The following is a 13,210-nucleotide window of genomic DNA, read 5'->3' on the forward strand; positions in this document are numbered from 1 at the left end:
GTTTTACTCAACTAGGTGCTCCCGCACCATATATCATGCTTCATAACATGCAGAAAAAATGAACTTTTCCTGGTTTCTTCTAAGTATCCATGCTTGAGTGGAGCTTTTTCTTGATTTTTCTTAGTGGATGCAGTATCTTTGATCATGACCCTACTCTTTTCGGACTGTATCATAGCTTTGACAGTGATGGCTTCTTTATTGGCTACAACATTTCTAACTATGGCAAAGATTCTTTGAAGGCATGACTGTTAAACATATTCGAATGGCTTTCTCACTATATTATGACTAGGAGAATTCTATTTGATAGTCATCAAACCTTTTGACTGTAACATACCCTCTGTATTGGCATTCCATCATGACCTTACTATGTTGATATGATTTTTTTCATTTTTTTTTGTCTTTGATCATAACAGGCTTGTCACTCTTATGATGTCATAACTATGGTATTGTGACATATGCATCATATGTTATCATATAGAAAAAAACCTTATTGCTTTGTGTATGGTCTTCAATTTCTCATCATCTCATGCCATGGTTGTGTTCCACCTTGTGCTCAGTGTACGATGATTGTCAATGAAGGTTGTTGCCCTCTTTCTTTATCACTATCTTTAATGAATGTAAATGCCCCTTTTTTGGGTATAGGATTTGTTGCTAATACTCCTTTGTCTCGGACCTATACCCTGGTATTTTCATTGTATTGTTCTTATTCATTATCTGGCATTGAGTTTGATTGTTTTGACAGTGTTGTATTACTAACTTAAAAAGTTTTAATGCTTTTTAGAGGAATTCTAACCCTCATGCTTCTATTATCCATTGATTATGACTTTGGGTTTGCAACATTGCTTTCTTGAGCTAACTGTTCTTTGTTAGCATTGTGACTGTATTATGGTGCTCATGTTGTTCACTATGATGGTTGCATTAAGATATGCTCCATTGTTGCATTCATTGTTTTGAGAGATAAAGCATTGTATGTTGACTGTGAATTATGATTGTAGTCACATAAATCTGTCCATTTTAATTAAATGAATATTTCATATTTATTTGATTAAAAATCCACTAGCCATCAGTTAATTAAATTAATATTTAATTAATTCATCTTCAAACATTCTCCTATTAATTAAATAAATTATTCAATTTATTTTAATTCATTCATTCAACCAAATTCACAATCAATTAAATGAATAAATAGAATTTATTCAATTTAATCCTCTTTCCTCTTTTAAATAAATTAAATAAAACATTTATTTAAATCATTTATTCCCCCCCACTTGCATTTTTCTACATCTCCCACTTGCCTCCTAAATCCCTTTCCTAAATTCTTCTAGAACCTATCTAATCCTAATCAATTAGCCTAATCCATCCCCTAATTATTGTCACATTCCTAAGCAACTTAGAGTCACTTCTCAAAGACTTCAAAGTCTTTGAAAAGCATTAAATGCTTGGTGTGTTCAACAATTTAACCTCTAAAGTCTTCCAAACCACTTATGGCTCTTACATGACCATTTATGGTTAACCCCTAACTCAACCCTCATGTGACTCATGTGTCTCCTCAAGCATTTATTGCTTTGACCATGGTTATCCCTTTTACCTTTGCACAAGAGTTTATCTATTGGATAAAGGCTTTATTCCTTGAATAAAGAATTTATTCACTCAACCCAACCTTGACCTTAACTCCCAAGTTAACTCTCAGGTCATGTTAAGCATTTAATGCTTATTCCCTCTCCTCTCAACCTATCTCATACTGACACTTGTCATCCTGGGATTGGGTTGAAAGCCTTCACATGGATTTGATATTATTCAATCTTGACCCTTGTTGAGATTACTCAATCTCAACCATCCATTGCTCCATTTTCCCTATAAATAGAGCCCATTTCTTCATAACCCAGATCCTGAAAACTTGTATGCATTTAATCTATAGGCATTTCTAGAGAGCATTTAGCATCATATTCACTCTTTTGGTTTTAAAATCAATTAGTTAATTAGATAAATCTCTTATTTTAGCTTTTATTCACACTTGCATAACATAAGTCATAATCATCTACAATCTTGAATCTTCATAAGCATTCATAGTGCAAAAAGCTGCTGAGAGCTACGCTAATTTAGAACTTGGAGAGGAGAGGAACAAGGGAGAAGGAGCTAAGAGCATGGTAGAAGGCATTTGGAGATTCCTTGTTGTATTTGCTTCCATAGTTAAATATCTTATCATTTTTTTAGTGTCTCTTTTGATATGCCTGCTTAGAATAGTTTTTGGTTGATTAGCACTAACGGTTTCTTGTGTTTTGTGTGTTATATGACCACAGGTTTTAGTCTAACTTTGCCCCATTTTGCAAAGCATCATTTGGTGAACCCGACGTGAATCAAGCACCCAACAACATTTTTTGTTTACAAAACCAACTTTTTTGACTGTTTAGCTTGTCACACAGGTCACACTTTGGTGCTTTTATTCGTGCTTTAGCGCTATTGTTTTTGGTATTATAGCGCTTTTGTTCTTACAATAGCGCTATTGTCTAAGAATTAGCTCTTTTGCTAGTAGTGTGGGGCTTTTTTTTAATTAGTTAGCGCTTGTGTTTCTATCTTAGCGCTTTTGTATTGTTGTAAAAATCGTTTCCTTTAGCGCTTTTGTCTTTATTGTAGTGCATTTGTGTTAAGTAGCACTTCTGTTTTCACACAGAGTAGTGCTATTGTAATAGAACGTTGTAAAAAAAGGCATTGTAACTGATAAAATCATTTTCTTAAGGCTTGTGGAAGCCCACCATATGGTCAAATTTTACTAATTGTTTGCTTCATGTGCAGGTTTTAAAACTAACTCTTTTTTTGGCTTAAAAATTTTAAAAAACACTTCATTTTGGTGCTCTAAAACTTACTGTGTATGGTGAAAATGGATAACAATAATAACAATATTGAAAGGCTAAATGAATTCAACCACAAAACCCTAGCCTAACAATCAACAAAGATCCACCATAACATATGAAGATTACCTAAGACAATGCAAATCACATGAAATCACAAAGATTATACCATCACATGTCCAATAGGGTTTTGATCTCCATTCTTCCTATCTCCATTGATCTTGCTTGATATATTTACTCTTAGATTTTATGTGCACAAGAGCTCAACAAAGAACGGAATGTGGTTGCAAGTAGGATCGTAGTGTAGTCAAGTCCTCCAAATTGTCGATTAGGGTTTGATAATGAAGAAGGCATCTCCTTAAATAGAAGACACAATATGAAATGGAGGGATAAGATTGAGAGGTGTAAAAGGAGGTTGGCTATGATTAGAGGGTAGGTAGAAGAAATAATAAAATAATGAGAGGGGTAGGTAGTGTAGGAATTAAGAGATGAGTGACATGTGTCATGTGTAGAAAAGGATAATGAATTAATTAAATAAATAAAGATTTATTTAATTAATAGAAGAAGTGGGATAATTAAATAAATAAGAATATTTATTTAATTTAGGAAAATGATAATTTAAATAAATAAATGTATTTATTTAAATGAGAAATAAGGCTAGAAGAGGATAAATGAATTAATTAAATAAATAAAGATTTATTTAATTAATAGAAAAATTAAGCTTAGAAAATTAAATAAATAAAATATTTATTTAATTAGACATGACAATTTTAGGTGTCTACACTTACAATCAAACTTTATTTCTTGCAAGTTAGGCCTCATTTTTCTTTTGGTGCTTAAAATCAACAAGGCAAAATTCATTTCTTGCATCAAACTAAAAATTCACAATCAACACTTCAACTTATTGTGCAAGTAAAAAGAACAATCAACTTGTCTCAATTTTGCAAAAACGATTTTACTTCATGCAAAACGTGTTTTTCATTAAGTTGACCAGGATTTCAAATTCTAGTTTAATCAACATTTTACCTTTGAAGTTAAAAAGAACATCATGGTTGTTGGAGAAACATCTCCAATTAGATAGAACATCATTGCAATGACAAGTTAAAAAGAACAAGTGTATTTTGTGTTTGGCACACTTGTGCAAAAGAGTTGGTCGAGTGGTCCTACTTCTAACACACACTATCCTCTCCCTTGGCTTTCGTGGTCCTAGGTGCAAGAGAAAAGTGTTAGTAACACTCAAGTTTTATCTTTTTAAGAGAGGCCTGCCAAGAGACACATCACTCTTGGGAATGACCTCACACGGTAAATCCTTCGAGCTGCTATAGAAATCAGGTGAGAGCGAAAGTTGTAGCCTTGGGTATAGTTGTTCCTACAGTGTAACTTGCCAAAAGGACAAATGGGCCCCACCACAAGTTACAAGGCTCTTAAGTGAGTCACTGTAGAATGAACTTATGTCCAAAAACATCAAAAATTACTAAACACCTTTAAGTAGCAGCCCACTCATTCTATTGATTGAGGATATTTGTTATAAATTTAGTGCAAGAGCATAGATGGTTTTGCTCCCAAGATACTCACCATACATATTTCTTTCAGTAGAAACATAGCTTTTCGAAAAGTCACATGTGGCTTGATGAAAGTGGTGACTCCCCCATCATAGGGATCATCTATTTGTTATACTTGCGCAAGACTTAGTATACCACATCCTTACCTGCCACAACGGGATTCATAAGGTATGTAGTACCAAAGTCGAAGAAATATCAAGATGTGGGCTGAAATTATCGCAACTAGCCATTTGACCTTAGGGATAAAAAGTGTTTGAAGTGTTTTCATTTTTGAGTCAAAACCAGTGCAAATTGAGCCGACTTCAGGCTTTGGAAAAACACCTAAAATGCATTTGAAGGAAAGGGTCATTAAAAGTTCAAAAGATTGGGTTGATCTAGACCCGTACTTACTTGTGCCTTTTGTGGCAACATTCTTGTGTTTGTGTGCTTGCTTTGTTTTCTTGTCAAAGAAACATCATAAGAAACCAAAATCCAACACAAGCATTCATCCAACACAAACATTTTCAAAAACAAAAGATCGAAAAACCAAGAGCAACAACAAAAGTGTCAAATTATATGACCATTCTTCACATCTTGAGAAAGCAGAATCTTCATCAACACATCAACTTGAAGAAAAGACCATTGGTCTCAAAGGCTCTTATCAAAAGGAGGAAATTATTCTATCTTAATAGAAAAATCTTCATCTCTCATAGAACCTTCCTACGTCACATGTGTCTATATCTTCAAGGGAAATCAAATGAATTTGATCAAGAGTCATTAAACCGCGGGACTTTTATGCAATATAGAGATTTGAGTTATCATCAAAATAAGGGAGGTAAGATCAATCCTGCCTTCTTTCCAGATATTTGTATCACATATAACTTGGCTAGGGAAGAACCAACAACCCCTGAACAAACAGAGGAAGAATTTGTTCCTTTTGTAACACAAAGTATCTATTGAAGTTGAACATCTCATCCATTATCACATTCATATCTCATCAAATCCATTTCAACTCTCAAAACATCAAAAGGTTTTTTGTCCTAAGTTCTATTTCAAAATATTGCTTAAATCAAACACAATACATCACTTTTTAGAGTGTCTCTACATCTAGGATAAACTCATCCTAAGAGGCATTTCTACGCAGGTTAAAACTAGTCTATGAGTGAATCCTCTCATTACTAGGTAGTTGAGTATATAACACATCTCAGATCTCTCTAAACCTCATCATATCAAACTTTGTCAATCAAACACAACAAGCAATTCAAGAAAAAAAAACTTTGGTAACATCTACCTTTAGTGCTAGAGATTGTGAGATTTTGCCAAGATCAAGGGCACAATGAAAAGTATAAAAATAGAGACAAAAGAATGACAAGAACAAACTGTATTCTCATCAATATGAAATTGATCAACTGGATTCATCAATACAATGAATATAGGCCTTCTTATATAGGCAAGGCCATATGGATGTACGAGCACACAATCATGACATGTGGCTCAATGAGAAACAAGGGTAGGTAAGAAATACTAGGGGTAGGTAGGAGAAATAATATAATATTCCACAAGAGGTGGATGACCCACCGAATGTGGAGTGTAGCAGCAAAATAAGACCACAAAAGGTGGAATTTCTCCTACAAGCTCTATCCCTATGTGCACACTTCCCTAAGTGTCTCAAATCCAAACTACGAAGAAATGCATTATCCTAAGTTAACTTAAGTAAAGTGTAATAATATCCATAATGAATATTTATTTACACCAGCACCCCCCCTTAAGTGCAACTTAGGGGAATGAAGACTTAAGTCAACAATGCAAGATGGGTCCTGGCTACTAGGCCATGATAGGTACCCATGTACAATATGCAAATGCAAGCAAAACTATGCAAAGCAATCTCTCACAAATGGAGAAAGGGAGAAAACCCAATGGGAAAAAACTCCCCCCCAAAAGAGAGACGAATGTACAAAAGACTCTCAAAGAAGATGGAAAAAACCTCAAAGAGTAAAAAGTCCCCTTATAAGAGAGGAAGGAGAAGTCAGCTGACCCCCCCCTAATGACACATCCCGCACCCCAAAGAGAGCTCGCAACTGCTGGAACTTACTCTCAATGAAAGGTTTGGTGAATATGTCAGCAACCTGCTCCACTGTAGGACAATACTGCAAATCAATGACCTGCTCCTAAATGAGCTCTCGGATATAGTGCATATGAATCTCGATGTGTTTGGTCCGCTGGTGCTGGACCGGGTTCTTCAAGATTGCAATAGCACTCTGATTGTCGCAATGTAGAACTGTCGGCCATGGAGTGGTGAATCCAAACTCTGTGAGAATCTGCTGTAACCAAATGGTCTTAGTCGCTGCGTTAACAGCACCCCAATACTCAGCCTCAGTCGAAGAAAGAGCAATAGCATGCTGCTTCTTGCTCTGCCAACAAATGGGGCTTGAACCAAGGTGAAAACTGTAACTGGAAGTAGACTTACGATCATCAAGATCACCAGCCCAATCAGAGTCTGTGTAACCAACCAAGCGAAGTCATGTGCATGCTACATAGTGAATCCCATAGTGATGTGTACCCTGGATGTAATGAAGGATGCGTTTGGCGGATTTCCAATGAAGCTCATGTGGCTCCTGCATGAAGCGGGAAACCATGCCAACTGCAAATGAAATATCAAGGTGTGTATGGGTCAAGTAGATGAGACTACCCAGAAGTTGACGATACAAAGTGGCATCAACTGGTGGAGAAGAACATTGAGCCTCAAGCTTGACTCTTGAAAGAAAGGGAGTCGGGGCAGGCTTACAATCAGCCATATGAAAGCGTGCAAGTAGATCAAGAGCATACTTGGGCTGTGATAGTGTAATCCCAGAAGGTGACTGTGAAATCTCTATCTTGAGAAAGCAGTGCAAAAGACCCAAGTCAGTCATAGCAAATCTGTCATGCAAAGTAGATTTGACCCTACTAATGATGGATGCGATACTCCCTGTAATGATCAAATCATCAACATAGAGCACAAGTATCAAGTGAGAGTCATCCTGTTGCAAAATATAGACATTTGGATCGGAATGACACCTGGTGAACCCTGCGGAGAGAAGAAAGGAATCCATCTTGGCATACCAAGCCCTGGGGGCCTGCTTAAGGCCATAGAGAGATTTCCTTAGTCTGCAAACCAAAGAAGTATCCTGGATGAAACCTTGTGGTTGCTCCATATAAATCTCCTCATCAAGATCACCATGAAGAAAAGCACTCTTCACATCCATATGATGTACAACCCAACCATGAGCTGCAGCAATAGCAAGTGTCAAACGAATGGAGTTCATCTTGGCTACGGGTGCAAAGGTCTCAGTATAGTCAATGCCTGCAACCTGAGAGAAACATTTCGCAACAAGCCGAGCCTTATACTTATCCACACTACCATCCATTGCAAACTTGGTCTGATAGATCCACTTACATCGAACCATCTTTCTCCCCTTAGGGAGATGGACTAAATCCCATGTGTTGTTCCTTGTCAAGGAACTATACTCCTCCTCCATAGCTTGATCCCACTTAGGAACCCCTGATGCTTCCCTAAATGTCTGTGGATCAGAAGCGGTAGCAATGAATGCATGTGGAAGATCCTGATGTTGTGATTGAGTTCTCTATGTATTTGAAGGATCCCCAACAAGAGAACCCGCAGACTCAAGTGTTTGTCGAGCCCAATGAGGTCTAGGTGGAGGTGGAGAACGAGGCTCCTCAACTGCAAGTGGACCCTGTGGAGGTGTAACCCTGCGAGTCAGAGTTGAAGGAGTCTCATCATCTGAATCACTAGCATCACTATCCACAATGGAGGAAGGTGGAGGAGGTAGAGAGGCTAAGCTAGGAAAGCTTTCCTCAAAGTGAACACTCCTCTCAATGAACACCTCATGTGTCTTAGGATCCATCAATCTATATGCCTTAACACCCTATGGATATCCAACAAATATGCAAGGCCGACTCTGATGTTCCAATGCCTTGCGTTTCTGTGGAGGTATGCGAGCCCATGCTAGACACCCAAAGACTCTAAAATGTCTCACAATCAGTTTCCTACCAGCCCAAGCTTCAAAAGGAGTAATACCTTGCAAAGCTTTGTGAGGAACCCGATTCTGGATGTGTGTGGCACAATTGATAGCCTCAGCCCAAAAGGCGAGATCAAGAGAACGTGCATGTATCATACAACTAGCCATTTCTTTGAGAGTTTGATTCTTGCGCTCTACAACTCTGTTTTGCTGTGGAGTGTATGCGACAGAATGTTGAAGATCAATTCCCTCAAATGTACAAAAATCCTCAAGTCTTTTGTTCACATATTCCCTTCCATTATCTATGCGAAGAATCTTCACCATTTTCCCAGATTGCTTCTCCACAAGAGTCTTGAAGTTCTAAAATCTGTCAAATACTTCACTCTTATGAATAAGAAAGTAGACCCAAGTGAAGCGGGAGTAGTCATCAATGAAGGTGAGGACATAGAGGGCCTTGCTAAATGAAGGTGCTGGAAATGGACCTGCTACATCGCTATGAACAAGTTGAAGAACTTCCAAAGCTCTCCAAGCTTTCCCTTTATCAAACTTCTCTTCAGGATGCTTGCCCATGGAACAACCTAAACATACACCCTTTGAAAAACTGATTCGAGGTAGACCTGTGACCATGTCTTTAGTGCTTAGCTGTTGAAGATAGCGGTAGTTGAGGTGACCAAACGGCTCATGCCATAGCTTACTTTCTGAATTTGAATGAGTAAGCAAGGCCCTAGAAGGTGAACTTGGCACAAAGTGGGAGAATGAATAAAGTCTTGAGTTGTCATTGACTTGTCCCACTGCTACCAAGGCATCATCATCAAGTTCCTTTACCACAACTAAATCTGGTGTAAACTCAACCTTTTTCCCATTCCCATAGTGAGTGATTTGGTAGATAGAAAGAAGGTTGGTAGACAAGTTAGGAACATAGAGAACATTCTCAAATGTTCCATCATCCATGTCAACTGAACCTTTCCCTTCAACCTCTACTTGTGTATCATCACCTATGTAAATGTGAGGTACCTTAGATGGCTCCAATGAAGAAAACTACTCCTTTTTAGAACCCATGTGATAAGAGGCACCTGACTCAAGTATCCTTTGCTGTGAAGAACCTGTAGTAGCCACAAATGCTTTCCCTTTTCCCTTAGACTGTGAGGAAGAGGAAGGAGTTGAATCCTTCTTTGTGTAGGTAGATGGCAAGTTGATGTTGTTTTTCTTGAGAAGATTTGTCAACTCATCAACTTGCTTGGTGTGGCATCGATGCCCATCATGACCATACTTCTTGCAATATGCACAAGTTGGTTTATCCTTCTTAGGTGGTGTCCCCTTCTTGGAAGAGGATGAACAATCGCCTTGTGATGGAGAGGATGATTGTCCTTTTTCCTATTGTGGCTTAGACCTGGATTGCTTCTTCTTCTTGTTGGAATCTTTGCCTTGACTTCCTTGACTCCCTTGATTAGCCACCAAAGCCTTGGACTTTGAAGACTTGAGAAACCCCATGTTCAACAACTTAGATTGTTCCAATATCAACATTTCTGTGAAAGCATCAAATGAAGGCATAACATAGGAACTCCCCACTGTCAAACGATGAGTTTGGAAGCTAGACACAAATGCTACATATTCTGGTGCAAGCTTGTCCAACAAGTTGAATATTAACTGAGCATCCTTTTTGTCAATTCCACAATCCTTAAGCTTTGCTCTTAGCTCATTTTCTTTGGTGACATAATCTTGGATTGTATCAAAACTCTTGGGATCCAAGTTGGTGAGCTCATTGTCAATCTTATAACCTCTGATTTCATCAACTTGACCATACAATTTCTGAAACATATCCCAAGCATCTTTGATTGTAGTACACTTTTCAATATGAAAGATGAGGTCATCTGATACATACTTGCACAAAGTTCCAAGAGACATGCAATTCTTAGTTAGCCATTCTAATTGAGAATTAGGATCAGCCTTAAGATCAGGTGGTGCTGCTATTGTTCCATCTATATAATGCGTGAGACCTTTTTCCATTAATTTGCTCCATACTTTAATTTTCCATGATGCATAATTATGTGGAGTTAAAGGTGGAAATTTATGAGGACACATTGCAACAAAAATGAAAGAGCACAAGGAAAGAGAGGTACAATCACACAAGACACCCCCCCAAATTCACTCAATCAAAGAACCCCCCCAAAAGTGATGATTTGACACTTTATACTTAATGCATGTACAATGGGCCACTTGCAAAAAATGGCAAAGTGGACTTCTGATTTCAATTTTACAACTGCCTCAATAAGGCCAAAAGAGACTCAAACTAATAATGCAAGAGATCTAAACTAAGATCCAAGCAATTTACAAGTACCAAATAGGCCAAATAAGACCAATATCTGAAAGTACAATTTTTACTTAAAATCTCTTAAATCTGATCATAGATTATGAAAGTAGATGAAAAAACATGCACTTTCAAAAAAAACGGCACCTGAAAAGGAGGTCATATGAGCTCAAACGAGGCCTTTGAAGTTGCAGAATTGAGGATTGGATAGGTACAGCTGAGAGAATCCAAAAATTCTAAAACACCTATGCACCAAAACTGGAAAATAACCACAACACTGCAAAGAGCACGAAAAATTAGCTCAAATAAAAAAAAATTGCACCCAAAAAGGAGCAAAATTGAGCAAGTTATGGGCCTCCAAAGTTGACCCAAAAATCCAAACTGCTCAACGGAGAGGGGTCTAAAACTTTCCAAAGAAAATGCTGATTGGGCACTGACTGGGCACTAACTAGGTTCTACTGACTGGGCGCTGACTGTGCGCTGCTGACGTACCGCCCGAATTGGGCAGAAAATTCCTCCACACCCAAAAATCGATTTTCGCCAAAATAGGTCGAATTTATACTCGATTTTTATGGAAACGGCCTCCTGGACGCAATGGTGAGGTCGAAAATGCTTCAAGATGCCTCCAAAAAATATAGTTCCTCAGATCTGAAAATAGAAACCTTCCACGATGTCTCCAAAAACCAATCAATGAAGCCCCAATGGCTCTGATACCATGTGAGATTTTGCCAAGATCAAGGGCACAATGAAAAGTATAAAAATAGAGACAAAAGAATGACAAGAACAAACTGTATTCTCACCAATATGAAAATGATCAACTGGATTCATCAATACAATGAATATAGGCCTTCTTATATAGGCAAGGCCATATGGATGTACGAGCACACAATCATGACATGTGGCTCAATGAGAAACAAGGGTAGGTAAGAAATACTAGGGGTAGGTAGGAGAAATAATATAATATTCCACAAGAGGTGGATGACCCACCGAATGTGGAGTGTAACAGCAAAATAAGACCACAAAAGGTTGAATTTCTCCTACAAGCTTTATCCCTATGTGCACACTTCCCTAAGTGTCTCAAATCCAAACTACGAAGAAATGCATTATCCTAAGTTAACTTAAGTAAAGTGTAATAATATCCATAATGAATATTTATTTACACCAACAGAGATTCATATGTGAAACACTTCACCAAACATCGATCTTTTATTCCATCACCAACTCTTCATCATTTTCATCAAATTTCAACAAAAACTTGTAAACAAAATGGCTCATACCAGATCCAGGTCTAGACAACAAGAAATTGAAGAGGAAGAGGAGGAAAATATCAATGAATTCCAAGAAGCCCTTGGAGGAGACGTAAATGATGACAACCCAAGTACTCCTACTCCAGCGGCAATAGAAAGGGCACAACACAACCCTCTCTTTAATAGACTTTTTGATGAAATACTCAGGAGCAATGCAGATGCTCACTTTTTAAGACTTGCTCAAGAGGGGGATAAACTACCCTCTGACTTTGACGTTGCACAAATAAGACAAGCATCAGAATGCAAAAGTCATAATGAGGATGAAAGAGGTCGAGATCACATAAGATATAACCTTCATTAAGGTAATCCCCCACCTCCTCCTCCTCCAAATGAAATAGACATGTTGCGGAAACAAGTCAAAAATCTCACCCAACAACTTCATAGTGGTGTAAAAACTAATCAATTTTCACTTAATGACATTTGTCCCTATCCCTTTGATAGGAATCTGCATATGCCACCTTTTCTGCGAGGGTTTGACACACCCAAGTTTGAAAAGTATAGAGGAAAAGGAGATCCTTGTGATCATGTTAGAGAATTCCATTCAGCTTGCCTCGAAGTGGCATACGAGGATACTTACCTAATACAACTTTTTCCCCAAAGCCTGGGAGGAACAACCACATCATGGTTTTCCCGATTACCAGGTGGCATTAAGACCTTTGAAGAACTCATCCAGAAATTCCTGACACATTACTCACACAATATTGAACGTGATATCACAATGGCTGATCTATGTAACACTAAACAAAAACCAGGTGAGCTATTTTCAATCTTTCTACAACGATGGCGTCAAATGTCTAGCAGACGTTCTCTTCAATTACCTGAATAAGAACTAGTGGAAATATTTATTTCCAACTTAAATGACGAAATGGAATTTCACCTAGATGTAAAAGACACGGACTCTTTCAATGACATGATCACCAAAGGCTTGAAATGTGAGCGGGCTCTCATCAAAAAAGGGCTTATCAAGATATATAATGAGCCAAAGGATGGCCCTCTCCCGCACTTCAATAGTGACAAGCCTAACTTCTGGAATAAAAACAAAAACGTCGTTAATGACGGGGTTGTGGATGCAAGAACTATCAAAAGTGCACAACCTGTGGTATGATTTGCAGGACAAAATCCCCCACCCAAGAATAACACAGTTACTCCTCCAAATCAAGGACGCAACACATCTCAAGAAGAACCCAGA

Source organism: Cryptomeria japonica, chromosome 5 (assembly GCF_030272615.1).
Source record: "Cryptomeria japonica chromosome 5, Sugi_1.0, whole genome shotgun sequence".
NCBI lineage: Eukaryota > Viridiplantae > Streptophyta > Pinopsida > Cupressales > Cupressaceae > Cryptomeria > Cryptomeria japonica.